At 41.0% G+C, this 16,131-nt stretch overlaps 1 pseudogene; it reads left to right on the top strand.

Annotated features, from left to right (window-relative positions):
* Positions 1 to 11,431: 11,431 nt before the first annotated feature.
* Positions 11,432 to 11,890, top strand: LOC111140255 (annotated as a pseudogene).
* The last annotated feature ends 4,241 nt before the right edge of the window (positions 11,891 to 16,131 follow it).

Here is a 16,131-nt window from a genome sequence, read left to right as displayed (position 1 = left end):
ATTCTTTGCAGAAACCATGAGAGCACAACACCTCACCATGGACTGGAGCTGGAGAATCCTTCTCCTGGTGGTGTTGGCTACAAGTAAGGGATTCCCTCAGTCCTTTGGAAGAGGAGGGGAACAGGGCCAGTCAGCATGACTTCAACCCCTCCTGTTCTCTATCCACAGGTGTCCACTCCCAGGTAAAGCTGCTGCAATCTGAGGCTGAGGTAAAGAAGCCTGGGGAATCCATGAAGGTCTCCTGCAAGGCATCTGGGTACACCTTCACCAGCTATGCAATGAGCTGGGTGTGACAAGCATGAGGAAAGAGCCTGCAGTCCATGGGATGGGTAAACACAAACATTGGGAATCCAATGTATGCCCAAGGTGTCTCCATCAATTTGTTTCTCCATGGACACCTCTCTCAGCACCGCCTATCTACAGATCAGCAGCCTGAACTCTGAGGACATGGGTGTGTATTACTATGCAAGGGACATGGTGTGAGAACCCACATCGTGCCTGTGCCAGAAACCATGTGAAAGGTGCAGCTGTGCTGGGCTGAGGAGGTGACAGGGACAACAAAGTTATAGACACTCTATGACTGAGGGCCATGCACTTACTTTTCATTTTTTATTGTTATATTTTTCAGTCAAGATCCAGCACAACATTAGTTTTCTTTTTTTTTTTTTGTAGGTTAAATTTTTAAAATTTTTATTTAATTTTTTTTAATTTCTTTTCAGTGTTCCAGAATTCATTTCTTATGCACCACACCCAGTGCTCCATGCAATACATGCCCTCCACAATATCCACCACCAGGCTCACCCAACCTCCCAACCTCCTCCCCTCCAAAACCCTCAGATTGTTTCTCAGAGTCTGCAGTCTCTCATGGTTCCTCTCCCCCTCTAATTTCCCCCAACTCCCTTCTCCTCTCCATCTCCCATGTCTTCCGTGTTATTCCATATATTCCACAAGTAAGTGAAACCATATGATAATTTCCTCTCTCTGCTTGACTTATTTCACTCAGCATAATCTCCTCCAGTCCCGTCCATGTTGATGCAAAAGTTGGGTATTCATCTTTTCTGATGGAGGCATAATACTTCATAGTATATATGGACCTTCTTTATCCATTTATCCATTGAAGGGCATCTTGGTTCTTTCCATAGTTTGGCGACCGTGGCCATTGCTGCTATGAGCATTGGAGTACAGGAGGCCCTTTTTTTCACTACCTCTGTATCTTTGGAGTAAATACCCAGTAGTGTAACTTCAGGATCATAGGGAATCTCTAGTTTTAATTTCCTAAGGAATCTCCACACTCTTTTCCAAAGTGGCTGCACCAACTTGCATTCCCACCAACAGTGTAAGAATGTTCCCCTTTCTCCACATCCTGTCCGACACACGTTGTTTCCTGTCTTGCTAATTTTGGGCATTCTAACTGGTAGAAGGTGGTTTCTCAATGAGGCTTTGATTTGAATCTCCTTGACGGCTGGTGATGATGAACACTTTTTCATGTGTCTGATAGCCATTTGTATGTTTTCTTTGGAGAAGTGTCTGTTCATGTCTTCTGCCCATGTTTTGACATGTTTATCCATTTTGTTTGTGTTGAGTTTGGGGAGTTCTTTCTAGATCTTGGATATCAGCCCTTTCTCTGTACTGTCATTTGCAAATATCATCTCCCATTCCATGGGTTGCCTCTTTGTTTTCTTGACTGTTTCCTTTGCTGTGCCTACACAAAGATAAACTCAAAATGGATAAAAGAACTCAACATGAGACAAGAATCCATCAGACTCCTAGAGGAAAGCATAGGCAGTAACCTCTTCAACATTGGCCCCAGCAACTTCTTTCAAGGTATGTCTCCAAAGGCAAAGGAAACAAAAGCGAAAGTGAACTTTTGGGACTTCATCAAGATCAAAAGCTTCTACACATCATTAGTTTTTGATGTAATGTTCAAAGATTCATTGTTCACTTATAACACCCAGTGCTCCATGCAATACCTGCCATCCTTAATACCCGTCCTGGAGTAACCCATCCCCCCACCACCCTGCTCTCTAAAAGCCTCACTTTATTTCTCACTGTCCATAATTTCTCATGGTTCATCTCCCCTTCTGATTTCCACCCCTTCATTTTTCCCTGCCTTCTCCCAATATCCTCCATGTGATTCCATACCTTCCATGAATAAATAAAACTTTATGATAATTGGATTTTTCTGCTTAACTTATTTAGCATAATTTCCTCCAGTCATATCCATGTTGATACAAAACTTGGGTATCCATCCTTTTTGATGACTAAGTAATGTTCTGTTGTATATATAAACTGCATCTTCTTTATCCATTCCTCTGTTGAAGGGCATCTCCCACAGTTTGGCTATTATGGACACTGCTGCTATGAACATTGGTGTACAAACGGCCTTTCTTTTCACTACATCTGTATTTTTGGGGTAAATACCCAGTAGTGCAATTGCTGGGTCACAAGATAGTTCTATTTTCAACTTTTTAAGGAACCTCCACAGTTTTCCAGTGTGGCTGTATCAACTTGAATTCCCACCAACAGTGTAAAAGGGTTCTCCTCTTTCCACATCCTCTCCAACATTTGCTGTTTCTTACCTTCTCATCGTATTTTAAATTTTATTTTTTCAGTGTCCCAAGATTCGTTGTTTATGCATTGTCACTTTTTGCCATTCTAACTGGTGTAAGGTGGTATCTCAATGTAGTTTTGATATGAATTTCCCCAATAGCTAATGATGATGAACACTTTTTCATGTACCTATTGGCTATTCATATGTCTCCTTTGGAGAACTGTCTGTTCATGTCTTCTAACCATTTTTTGATGTGATTTTCTGTTTTTTATTGTTTTGTTTTGTTTTGAGTGTTGAGTTTGAGGAGTTCTTTATAGATGTTGGATATTAGCCCTTTGTCTGTAGTGTCATCTGAAAATATCTTCTCCCATTTTGTGGGCTGCCTCTTTGTTTTGTTGACTGTTTCCTTTGCTGTTCCGAAGCTTTGCTCTTGACGAAGTTCCAGAAGTTCATTTTCGGTTTTGTTTCTTTTTCCTTTGGAGATGTATCTTGCTATGGTCAATGTCAGAAAGGTTACTATGTTCTCTTCTAGGACGTTGATGGATTCCTGTCTCACATCGAGGTCTTTCATCCATCTTGAGTTCATACTTGTGTATTCTGTAAGACAATTGTCGAGTTTCATTCTTCTCTACATAGCTGTCCAATTTTCCCAGCACCATTTATTGAAGAGGCTGTCTTTTTTCCATTGGTTATTTTTCCTTACTTTGTCAATTACTTGACCATAGAGTAGAGGGTCCATATATGGGCTTTCTACTCTGTTCCATTGGTATATGTGTCTGTTTTGCTGCCACTACCATGCTGTCTTGGTAGTAAGAGTGTAAGTAAGAGTATTTCAAGCTTTGTAGTAAAGATTGAAATCAGGACATGTGATGCCCCCAGCTTTGTTTTCCTTTTTCAACATTTCCTTTTTGATTCAGGATATTTTTTGGTTCCATGTAAATTTTAGAATTGTTATTTCCGGCACTTTGAAAAATGCTGATGGTATTTAGATCAGGATGGTATTGAAAGTATAGGTTGCTCAGGACGCCTGGGTGGCTCAGTGGGTTAAAGCCTCTGCCTTCGGCTCAGGTCATGATCCCAGGGTCTTGGGATCATGCCCCGCATCAGGCTTTCTGCTCTGCAGAGAGCCTGCTTCCCCCCCCCTCTCTCTCTACCTGCCTCTCTGCCTACTTGTGATCTCTGTCTTTCCAATAAATAAATAAAATATTTTTTAAAAGTATAGGTTGCTCTTGACAGCACAGATATATTAGCGATATTTATTCTTCTGAATCATGAGCATGAAATGTTTTTCCATGTTTTTCTGTTTTCTTCAATTTCTTTCAGAAGTGTTCTGTTGTTCCTTGAGTACAGATCCCTTACCTCTTATTAGGTTTATTCCAAGGTATCTTACGATTTTTGGAGCTATTGTAAATGGAATCGATTCCCTAATTTCTTTTTCCACAGATTCATTGTTAGTGTATATAAAAACAAGTGATTTCTGTGTATTGGGTTTGTATCCTGCCACATTACCGAATTGCTGTATGAGTTCGGGTAGTTTGGGGGTGGAGTCTTTTGGGTTTTCCACATAAAGTATCAAGTTATCTGCAAAAAAAAAAAGAAAGCTTAACTCCTTGAACATATATTTATTTCTTTTTGTTGTCTCATTGCTTTTGCTAGACTTCTAGTGCTATGTTGAACAAAAGTGGCGAGAAGGGGCAACCTTTTCATGTTTCTGATCTTAAGGGGAAAGTTCTCAGCTTTTCCCCATTGAGGATGATATTCGCTGTGAGTTTCTCATAGATGGAATTTATGAAATTGAGGAATGATCCCTCTATCCCTACACTCTGAAGAATTTTAATCTGGAAAGGATGCTGTATTTTACTGAATGCTATTTGTGTGTCAATTGAGAGGAACATGTTGTTCATCTCTTGTCATTATTAATTTGTTCTATCACATTAACTGATTTGCAAATGTTGAGTGGACCTTGCAGCTCAGGGAAAATCTGACCTGGTCATCATGGATGATCCTTTTAATGTACGATGGTATGTTATTAGCTAGGATCTTGTTGAGAATCTTGGCATCTATATTCATCAGGGATTTTGGTCTGAAATTCACCTCTTTGATGGGGTCTTTGCCTGGTTTGGGTCTCAAGGTAATGCTGACCTCATAGAATGAGTCTGGAAGTTTTCCATCTGTTTCTATTTTTTGAAAAATCTTCAAGAGAATAGGTATTATTTCTTCTTTGAATATTTGGTAGAATTCCCCACATAATACAGCATGTCCTGGACTCCTGTTTTTGGGAGATTTGTAATCATTCCTTCAATGTTATTACTGGTTATTGATCTATTCAGGGTTATGTGTCTTAATAATATGTCTTTTTAAAATAATATGTTTTTTTTAAACAATTGGTTTATGCTGTTGACTGATCCCATTTTGGGGGTATAGATGTTTACAATTGTTAGATTTTCTTGGTGCATAGACACTTTTAGCATGATGTAGTGTCCCTCTGCATCTATTATTATAGTCTAGCTTAAAATCTAATTTGTCTTATATGAGAAGGGCTACCCCAGCTTTCTTGGAAGTCATTGTCATGAAAGATGACTCTCCATCCCTTCACTTTCAGTCTGGATGTATGTTTAGGTTCAGAATGAGTCTCTTGTAGTCACCATGTGGATGTGTCCTGTCTTCATATCCAATCTGCAACCCTGTGAAATTTTATGGGAGCATTTAGGACGTTCATGTTGAGAGTGATTATTGAAAGATATGACTTTATTTTCATCATGTTGCTTGTGAAGTCCATGTATCCATAGATCGTCTCTGTAAATTTCTGTTCTATAACACTCTTGGCATCTTTCTCATATTTAGCCCCCCCCCCTTAATATTTCCTCTAGTTCTGGCTTAGTGGTTACATATTCTTTCAGTCTCTGTCAGTCTTGGAAGTTCCTTGACTCTCCATCCATTCTAAGTGAGAACCTTCCCAGATAAAGTATTCTTGGCTGCACATTCTTCACATTTATACCCTGAATATCTCCTACCAGCCCTTTCTGATTTGCCAGGACTCTGTGGAGAGGTCTGACATTATTCTGCTTCTCCTCCCTCTGTACATAAGGAATCTCTTCCCCATAACTGCCCTTAAGATGGTTTCCTTGATTTTAAGATTTGCATATATTGCTGCTACGTGCAGTCTCACTGGTTTATTTTCCTTGATCTTGAAAGGGGTCCTCTCTGCCTCTAGGACATGAGGGCTTATTTCATTCCCCAGATGAGGGATGTTCTCAGCTAGGATTAGCTCAGATATATATTCTAGTCCCCTCTCTCTCTCCACTCCCTAAGAGAACCCAATAACTCTTACATAGGTATGTTTCATGGGGTCATTTATTTCTTGAACTCTGTTTTCATGGATTCTAAGCTGTGTGTTCCAGGCCTCCTCCTGGTCCTTATTTTCTATCAGTTCGTCTTCTACATCACTAGTCCATTCTTCTCCCTCATTTACCCTGGCTGCTAGGGTATCTAGATTAGAATGGATCTTACTGACAGCATTTTTAAGTCCTGCCAGATCATCTCTCACTTCTGCCCTGAGAGAATCTATGTTGCCATTAATGGTTCTCTCCAACCTAGCCATTGTCTGTATAACTGTTACACTGAAGTGTATTTCCAACATCTTGCTTATATCCATATCCATTAGTTCTGTGGCAGAGGTCACAGTCTCCAAATTTTTCCTGCATTGGGAGTTCCTCTTCTTAGTCATTCTGTTGAGGAGTGGTTGACGGAATGCACAGATTCCAAATTATTGACCACAAACCAAGGAAAATGCACCTGTTTTATAGGGACCTTGGGGTTGTAGGCTAGGGTTGTAGGCCTCTTGTTCTTTCACACTGTCTTCTGGAGAAGGGGTCTGCTGCAGCATTACTCAGGCAACCCTTATTGGGCAGAGTTTCCCTGCCCCTTGTGGGTGGATGGGCTCCATGAAAGCCGGTTTTGGGGGGCTTTTTTTCTCTCAGAATTTTTTCTGGTGGCTTTCTGTGTCTCTTCGGTGAGTCAGAGCAGAAATAACTATTCAGCCTTCTGTATCAGAACTAAGAGATCACAATCTGTTCTCCAGAAAGACCTCCAGGCCACACTGACTCCATTTTTGTCTGTGCTGCTAAAAACCACAGCGTCTTGGGTTGTGCACCCCATAGCAGCATTCCCAGCCCTTGCTACAAGGTCCAGGCACATCTCTGCCTTTTGTGTTTCTAAAACAACCAGCCACCCCAAGTTTGCATGCAAGACACTGCAGCTCCATGTTTCAGAGAGGCGCCTACCATAAAGTCCATTTTCCGCTGCTACTGCTCTGTAAGTCTGTGTGTGACCAGCAGCACAGGAAAATTTTGCACTCCAGGTTTGTAGGAGCTCGGAGGCTCCCTCCCACTTCCATTTGTCTTCTGTTATCTGCCCACAGAATCATGGCTCTGCACTTCATATCTCAAATCAACCACCAGAGATATTCTGTAGGTATAGATCCTGATATATCTTCTTACATCTCAGATTGATTTTGTGGGTGTTCAGTGTGCTCTGGTGTGTATCCAGCTCAATTCAGGGAACCAACATAAATAAAGTCCCCTACTCCTCCTCCATCTTATCCCCCTCTAGAATCAACATTTTTAAAAACAAGTATGTAGAACAACAAGTCCCCTTCTTACTCAGTTCAGTAGATGGCTTCCAGGACCACTCTCCTCTTACAAAAGATTGAGATTTATTTTCCGGGGATGTTCTGAACTTCAAGATATCAGACACTTCCCCTGAGCCCTAAACCTTAGTCCCTAACCCTTAATCCTGAAATCCAACTCTAACTCTAACACAAATCCTTAAACATGGCACTCTGAAGGAAATGAATGAATGAATTAATAAATAAATAAATTCTAATTCCCATCTGTGAAAATGAGCTTCTAAAAACAGCTATATAACCCCAATGTTTATAGCAGCAATGGCCACAGTTGCCAAACTATGGAAAGTACCAAGATGCCCTTCAAAAGATAAATGGATAAGGAAGATATGGTCCATATATACTATGGAGTATTATGTTCCATCAGAAAGGATGAATACCCAACTTTTGTAGCAACATGGACAGGACTAAAGGAGATTATATTGAGTGAAACAAGTCAAGCAGAGAGAGTCAATTACCATATAGTTTAACTTATTTTTGGAACATAAGGAAAAACATGGAGGTCATTAGGGGATGGAAAGAAAAAGTGAATCAGGAAAAATTGAAGGGGGACATGAACCATGAAAACTGTGGACTCTGAGAAACAAACTGAGGGTTTTGGAAGGGATGGGGTGGGAGGTTAGGTGAGTCTGATGGTGGATATTAAGGAGGGCACGTATTTCATGTAGCACTGGGTGTGGTGCATAAACAATGAATTGTGAAACACTGAAAAAAATTAAATTTAATTTTAAAAATAGATCAACTACATAATAAGAAAGCCCTACCAAGTCAGATAAATTCCCACATTGATGCAAATGTTTGCCTCCACATCTACTTCAGGTTAGTTGTTGCTGTGGAAAGTGTATAAATAACACATTCTCTAAACACTACACCTTCAAGTCTAGGTTAGGAAGCAACTTTATTGAAATACCTGAAACTGGAAATGACCCCAATCCTAAAAAACTACTTAAAAAATAAAATTATCCTGTGTTCATTGTCTGAAATGCTGCCAATAAATAAAACTGATAATTTTTGCTACACACAAGCACATGGATATATTCCCAAGGATTGATACTGAGAAAAATAAGCCCTAAAAGTAAAAGTAACATGTAAAACTGTAAAACTAACATTTTTACTTTCTTGAAAATTGAACCTAGTGTAAGGTAACATGAGAAAAATCAATAGTTATGTGGGTACAGGGTGAAGAAAGGAAGAGAAGATGGAGGAATTCTGGGGAAAATACAGGAAAATCTAAGGGGGCATGATCTTCGCACTCTAGAGAATGTTGACTCACAGCCCAGTGTTTCCCATATCACACACTCCACATGTGTGAACTCCATCATGTGTCAAATATACACACCAAAGCTATCACAGTTAATCGCAGAGATGAATGTCAGAGACTTGAAAACACACCTCAGAACACTGATTCTCTTTGTATTTCAGGGAAACTCTAGAGTAAGCAAAACCACCCTGTCCCCATACAGGATGGGTTTCACATTCCTCATGAGCCTGCCGTTCTGTTCTGCAAGTGGTTCAGAAAGGCAGCAGGTCCCATGGGGAGGAGCATAGGTATACATCCTGAGGCTCACCCTCACCCCATATGTGTTCTTGGACGTCTTACAAACCCTCTACAATTCTGGATATAGGTTCACATCTTTTTATGTGGCAACATGATATCTATGCCCCAAGATTTGTGTGACTATGTAAAAACTACATAGCACATGAACCCCAAGTGTGTACTCTGGAAAATCATTTAATCAAAAATCCTATTTTGCAAATGTTGTCAATACCACTGAGTCAAAAGCAATCACATCTGACCTGGTCGCTGCCCACTCTGTAAACACAGATCCCAAGCTAGCTATATAGGCAGAAAACATGCAAATAGGGCCCTCCTTCTGCTGATTAAAGCATCCCAGCCCTGACCCTAGAAATGAGAGAGGAGCCCCAGGCCCAGGAATCCAAGGTGATCCCATGCAGTGATCAAGACAGTACACAAACAACTCTCCATGGAATTTGTGTTTGGCTGGGTTTCCCTGGTTACTCTTTAAAAACTAATTTATTTATTTTTTATTTTTTAATTTATTGTCAGCCTAACAGTATTCATTGTTTTTGCACCACACCCAGTGCTCCATGCAATCCGTGCCCCCTCCAATACCCACCACCTGGTTCCCCCAACCTCCCACCCCTGCCCCTTCAAAACACTCAGATTGTTTTTCAGAGTCCATAGTCTCTCATGGTTCAACTACCCTTCCAATTTCCCTCAGCTCCCTTTTCCTCTCCATCTTCCCATGTCCTCCATGTTATTTGTGATCGTAACAAATAAAAGCTAATTTATGTTGAACAAGAGACATTGGGTATGTGACTGGGTATGAGTGATAGAAACAGTACAGATCTTGTGTCTGCAGGTGTCCATGTGATGTGCCATTGGTGGAGTCTGGAGGAGACCTGGTGAAATCTTGGTGGTTCCTGAAACTTTCTTGTGCAACCTGTGGGTTCACCTTCAGTATCTACTGGATGAGCTGTGTCTGCCAAGCTCCAGGGAAAGGGCTGCATGGGTCTGATATATTAGCTTTGTTGAAGTAGCTCAACTGGGATAACCTGGAGATATGAAACAGTAATTGTCTCCAAATGCAGAAGGACAGGGCTGTTCCTGTTCCAGATCAAGAATGTTCCAGATCAAGCATACAGGAAAGAAGAATGAGGGAATTCCTCCCTCTGCATTTCATTCTATTCAGAACCTTAATGGATTGGATGATGCCCACTGGCCCAGAGACCATGGCTGCAAATACCAGTCTCTTTTGGAACAGCATTATAGGCACCCACAAAAGCAGTGTTTAATCTGGGCACCCATGACCCAATCACTTTGACACAGAGACTTCACCATCACACATCAACATTCTGTAAATGTGGGCATTGATATGCATCTCCTTAAATCAAACTCATTGTGAATATAGAGAAAATAACATGGTCATAGTTTCACCTTATATGATACAAACACCCTGCATACAATAAAAAACATGAAACCCCTTTCCAGAGGATGAGGTGAGGCTCTTGAGTGATGTTTACTCTTCACCTCAATAAAAAGATGCAGAGGTAAAACTCTCTGCCATAGCTGTAATCTATAAAATAAAATTTTTAAAAATTAAAATATATAAATAAATAAATAATAAAAAATACAATAAAATAAAATTATGCTATGTTCACTCCTTGGATAACTGCCAAACGTTAAAATAAATGATTCTTGCTACAGACAGCAACATGCTTGAATTTTCAAGGATTTGTGCAGAGCAAAAAAAAAAAAAAAAAAAAAAGTCCTACAAATGAAATTACATACAATATAAATTCTTAAAAATTAAAACTAGTCTATGTAACAAGAGAAAATCTCATAGTTATGTGTTGACAGGGTGAAGAGGGGAAGAGGAAAGAGGAATTCCAGAGAAAACAGAAAGTTTTATGGAGGGTTGATTTGTTCACTCTGCATAATGTTGATTTTGACACCCATGTTTATCCTATCACACACTCTGCCTGTATGCTGTTCATTCCGTTCAAGCACACTCACCCAAATTCTTACAAATAATCCCAGAGATGACTTTGGAGGAACACATAGGTATTGAAATGTTAGAAAATACATCTGCACAAACCCGATGCTCTCTATATTTCAGGGCAACATAGAGAGGAAGTAAAATCATCCTGTCCCCATTACAGGAGGGTTCCACACTCCTCACCAGCCTGCCAACTCTGTCCTCCAGGTGGTTCAAGTGAGTGTGTCCTATGGGGATGAGCACAGGGCCACATACTGGGGCTCATTCTCACCCTGTGTGTGCTCTTGGACACCTCAAAACCCTCTAAAATTCTGGGTGTGGGTTTACATTTCATTATGGCATAACATGACATCAATCTCACATTTGTGTGAGTGTGTAAAAGGAAAGTAGCCCATGTCCAAGTATACACTCTGGAAAGTTATATAATGAAAATCATATTCTAGTCAAAAGAGTCCAATACCCGCAAAACAAAGGCAGTCACATCTCTTCTGGTCATTGCCCTCTACAGTCACATAGATCCCAACTTGAATATATATTCAGAGAACATGCAAATAGGGCCCCCCATTTGCTGGTTAAAACAACCCATACCTGACTCTGCAGTTGGGAGAGGAGCCCCAGCACCAGGATTCCCAGGTGTTCCAATCAGTACTCAGGACAGGACACAGACAACTGACAATGGAGTTTGTGCTTCGCTGGTTTTTTCTTGTTGCTCTTTTAAAAGGTAATTCATGGTGAACAAGAGACATAGAAGATGTGAGTGGATATGAGTGAAAGAAACCATGGACGTGTGGCAGTTTCCTGACCAGGATGTCTTGTGTCTGCAGGTGTCCAGTGTGAGGTGCAGCTGGTAGAGTCTGGGGGAGACCTGGTGAAGCCCAGGGGGTCCCTGAGACTCTCTTGTGTGGCCTCTGGATTCACCTTCTGTAGCTATGCCATGTTCTGGGTCCGCCAGACTCCACGGAAAGGCCTGCAACCGGTCACAGATATTAGCTCTGATGGAATTAGCAAAGCTACGCAGACTCTGTGAAGGGCTGATTCACCATATCCAGAGACAATGGCAAGAACACGCTGTATCTGCAAGTGAACAGCCTGAGAGCCAAGGACACAGCCGTGTATTACTGTGTGAAAGACACAGTGAGGGGACTGCAGTGTGAGCCCAGACACAAACCTCACTGTAGGACGGGATCTGGACCACCAGGGGGTGCACACTAACTACTAGTTCTGTCCTTAATTCCCGCAGCAGATATAGATGAGGGTTATGGGCAGGTTTCCTCTCAGGGTCTAGGGATTCCTCTCCAGAGAACACTTTCCCTCAGGGACCCATTGTGCACACATGATTCTGTGCTTACGTCTTCACTCTCTGACTTTGAAAATTTGTTCTAATGGGAAAACAATTATATTAAAATGCACAAAATACAGAGTCACTCATGTTGTTTACTGCTGTCCCTAAATACCCATGAATCACAAATAAACTGGTTCTCATCAAGTGAACCTTTACAGGAATCTCAGCTGCTCTCACTGTGCTTCACAGGTCCACCCTGCTCAACGTGCAAACACGCTAGAAGCAGCATAAAGTTCACGCTGGACAGGAGACCACAGAGGAATCAACAATCCAAGGTAAAAGAAGAAAGGGTCTTTGTTGGGGAGTCACTGTCTTAAACAATGCTTATAACATCAATGTTAGTGACAACATGGGAAAGCAGTGGAATCCCCTCCAGGTGTGATGTGTTCTGGACATTACACACACACACACACACACACACACACACACACACACACACGAGTATGAAACCTTTTAACTTTGCCCTAATTTCTCTGCAGCAAAGGTGGTTCTAAGACCAAAATACACAGCATATAGGAAGACCTCAAGAAGCCAGAAAAATCTGAAAGAAACACTCTAAAGTTACACCTAAAGGAGCTAGAGAAGGTACGATGACTAAAGCCTAAATACAGGAGAAGGATGGAAAAAGTAAAGATGAGAGCAGTAATAAATGATATATAAACAAAAGAAAAAAAACACAGAACAGAACTAAAAACCAAGGTCTGGTTTTGGGGGGAAAAATAAAATTGAGAAACCTCTGCCTAGATTTATCAAAAGGAAAAGGGAAAACCCGAAATAAATATTATCAGAAATCAATATGTTTCTCTGTGGAACAAACAGGGTTTTGGAGGGGTAGGAGGGGCGGGATGGGGAAACTCGGTGATGGGCAATAAGGACACATGGTGGGTGAGCACTGGGTGTTACATGCAAATAATGAATTGTTGAACAGCACATCAAAAACTAGTCATGTACTATATGGTGGCTAACTGAACATAATTTTAAAAGGAAATTTAAGGAGATAATGTGAGAAAATAAATACTAAAGCTAGAATTCTAGGAGGAACATTTCCCAGGCCATATCCTGAAATAATACTCAAAATTTTGTGTTCAAACTAGAGGTGGCTGGGGTGGGGGGATGGGAAAACTGCCTCATGGGCATTAAGGAGGGCACTTAATGGAATGAACACTAGGTGTTATATGCACCTGATGAATCACTAAATTCTACCTCTGAAACCAATAATGCACTATGTGTTAACTGAATTGAATTTAAATAAAAATTTAAAACATACAAAAAGGAAAGAAATCAATGTGATCTAGTCTGTCATTCAGAGTCTTTGTTTCAGGAAAAGAGGAGCAAGATGGCAGCAGAGTAGGGATCTCATTTCAGCTGGTCCCTTGAATTTAGCTGGATGTCTATCAAACCATTCTGAACACACATGAATTCAACCTCAGATGTAAGAACAATTATCCGGATTTCTACAAGCAGCAAAATGACCACTTTTTATGAGGTAGGAAGTGCAGAAACGTAAGTCTTTGGGGGAAATATCAGAAGATAAATGGAGATTGGAGGGCATCTCCATAAGCCAGCCACTGGAAAGTGATATTCACATCAGAGCAAAAAAATCAGGACCTTCAAAATCTGCTCCAGTGAGAGACATCCCTTACTGAAAAGAGCACAGGGGATGAATAGGACAGAATTCTGGGTGGATCACTGAGATCTCAGATCACAGAAAATCAAGGAACTGGGAAGCCTGAACCGATAGACTGCCCAAGCAGTGGCACAGGGAGACAGGTTATGGTCAGCAAGCTCAGAAGGGACTCTCAGCTCCAGTCACCATAAACCACAAGTCAGGCCAGTTGGAAGACTGCTCTGTGCCTAACCAGCCTGAAAAGGACTAGAAGGTGTGGGCTGCTTAATATCCCATGGGAGACATAAAATGATTTATGACTAAAACAGGACAAGAGCTCTCAGGGTGGTGTGGCCCACAAAAGGACACTGGAGAGGCACCTGGCCTTGTACCGGGAGCCACGCAATAGGATGCATGTGTGAGCCCATGGCTTGGCACACAAAGTGGATACATCCACACCTGGACAACAGCTCTCAGAATGATGTGACACCTGACAGGACACTGGGTCAGCACCCAGCATGACCTTGGAGATGCAGAAGAGGGTGAACTAACGAGCCCACAACCACTAACAATTGCAAAGTCAGAAAGCATGGAGACACTCATGGGTCCCTGGAACTTTCCCCAGAGAGTTGCAGTAGGCATCAATAATGCAAGTCTGTGGATTTTGGTACACATTGAACAGGAAATGGATTGCCTGAGGTGGTGGTGGGGATCCAGGCCACCACACTGCGGCTCTGGGCTGGAGATTCCTGCAGGGCCATGTTTGCTCTGACCCTCTGAGGAGAGGCAGAAAGCTACCAGGGAAAAAGAACCAGACACAGGGGCGGCTCACATTAAGCCAATGACCCTGATAAGGGTTGGGCAACTCCACCAGGGCAAATATGCCTGAGAAGCCAAGCAGCAGGCCCCTCCCCCAGAAGACAGACTGGAAGAACAAGTGAACGATAAGGTTATTTCCCACAGGCACGTGAAATTCCAGCACCAGAGGAAAATTACATAGGGAGCTCCAATTGTCTCACAACTTGCTTATATTAAGGATGAAGTTTTACATTTCTTTTTTCTTTCTTTCCCTTTCCTTGTTTTTTCTTTTCTTACCCCGTTACAATTTCAGAGAGTCTTATTTCCTAACTTCAGTTTCTAAATTTCAAATCTTGATTTTATAGATTTATGCCCCACATAACCCCATTTTTCCCCTCTATTCAATTTATATATAAAATAAGTTCTGATTTCCCAGGGATGAATGCCACCTGGTCATGGTGGGTAATCTTTTTAATGTGCTGTTGGATCCTGTTTGCTAGGATCTTGTTGAGAATCTTAGCATCCATATTCATCAGTGTTATTGGTCTGAAATTCTCCTTTTTGGTAGGGTCTTTGCCTGGTTTGGGGATCAGGGTAATGCTGGCTTCATAGAAAGAGTCTGGAAGTTTTCCTTCTGCTTCAATTTTTTGAAACAGCTTCAGGAGAATAGGTGTTATTTCTTCTTTGAAAGTTTGGTAGAATTTCCCAGGGAATCCGTCAGGTCCTGGGCTCTGTTTTTTTGGGAGATTTTTTTATCACTGCTTCAATCTCCTTACTAGATATCAGTCTATTCAGGTTGTCAGTTTCTTCCTGGTGCAATTTTGGGAGTTTATAGTTTTCCAGGAATTCATCCATTTCATCCAGGTTGCTTAACATTTTCAGATATAGTGTCTTATAACATACAGACCAAAAATGAATCAGGAACAGGCAGATTGAGGCAAGATGGCGGAGGTGTAGGGGAACCATTTAAAGCAGGTTCCTTGAATTTAGCTGCGTATCTATAAAACTATTTTGAACACCCATGAAATCAACCTGAGATGTAAGAATATATATGTGGATTTCTACAAAAAGTGACTGTGTTAGGCAAGATGTCTATTACACCAGATAATTTTTTCATAGGCTACTTTTAACTTGTATTTTTACAAACCTATATTTTTAACAGGTATATGCTTTATTTTAGCAAGTTTTTCACTCTATTCAGATTTACATACTTATATACCCATCTTTTAATTTTCTAGTGATTTTGAGATTTAGTGTCCACTAACATACGGATCAAAATTCACCCAGGAACAACTGAAACACCCTATTTTGTCCAAAATGAAAGTTACAGCCACTCTTTACTTGCCTTCTTTTTATTTTCTACTCTCTATATATTTTATATATAATTTTTGAATTATTTTCAATATTTTTAATTTTAATTTTTTTCAGTGTTCCAAGATTCATTGTTTATGCACCACACCCAGTGCTCCATGCAATACATGCCCTCCTTAATACCCACGACCAGGCTCACCTAACCTCCCTTCCAAAACCCTCAGTTTGTTTCTCAAGTCCACAGTCTCTCATGGTTTGTCATCCCCTCTAATTTCCCCCAACTCCCTTCTCCTCTCCATCTCCTCATGACCTCCATGT

The sequence above is a fragment of the Enhydra lutris genome, unplaced genomic scaffold (assembly GCF_002288905.1).
Source record: "Enhydra lutris kenyoni isolate GAN:26980312 unplaced genomic scaffold, ASM228890v2 scaffoldscaffold328, whole genome shotgun sequence".
Classification (NCBI taxonomy): domain Eukaryota; kingdom Metazoa; phylum Chordata; class Mammalia; order Carnivora; family Mustelidae; genus Enhydra; species Enhydra lutris.
This window is presented reverse-complemented; position numbering and strand designations above follow the sequence as displayed.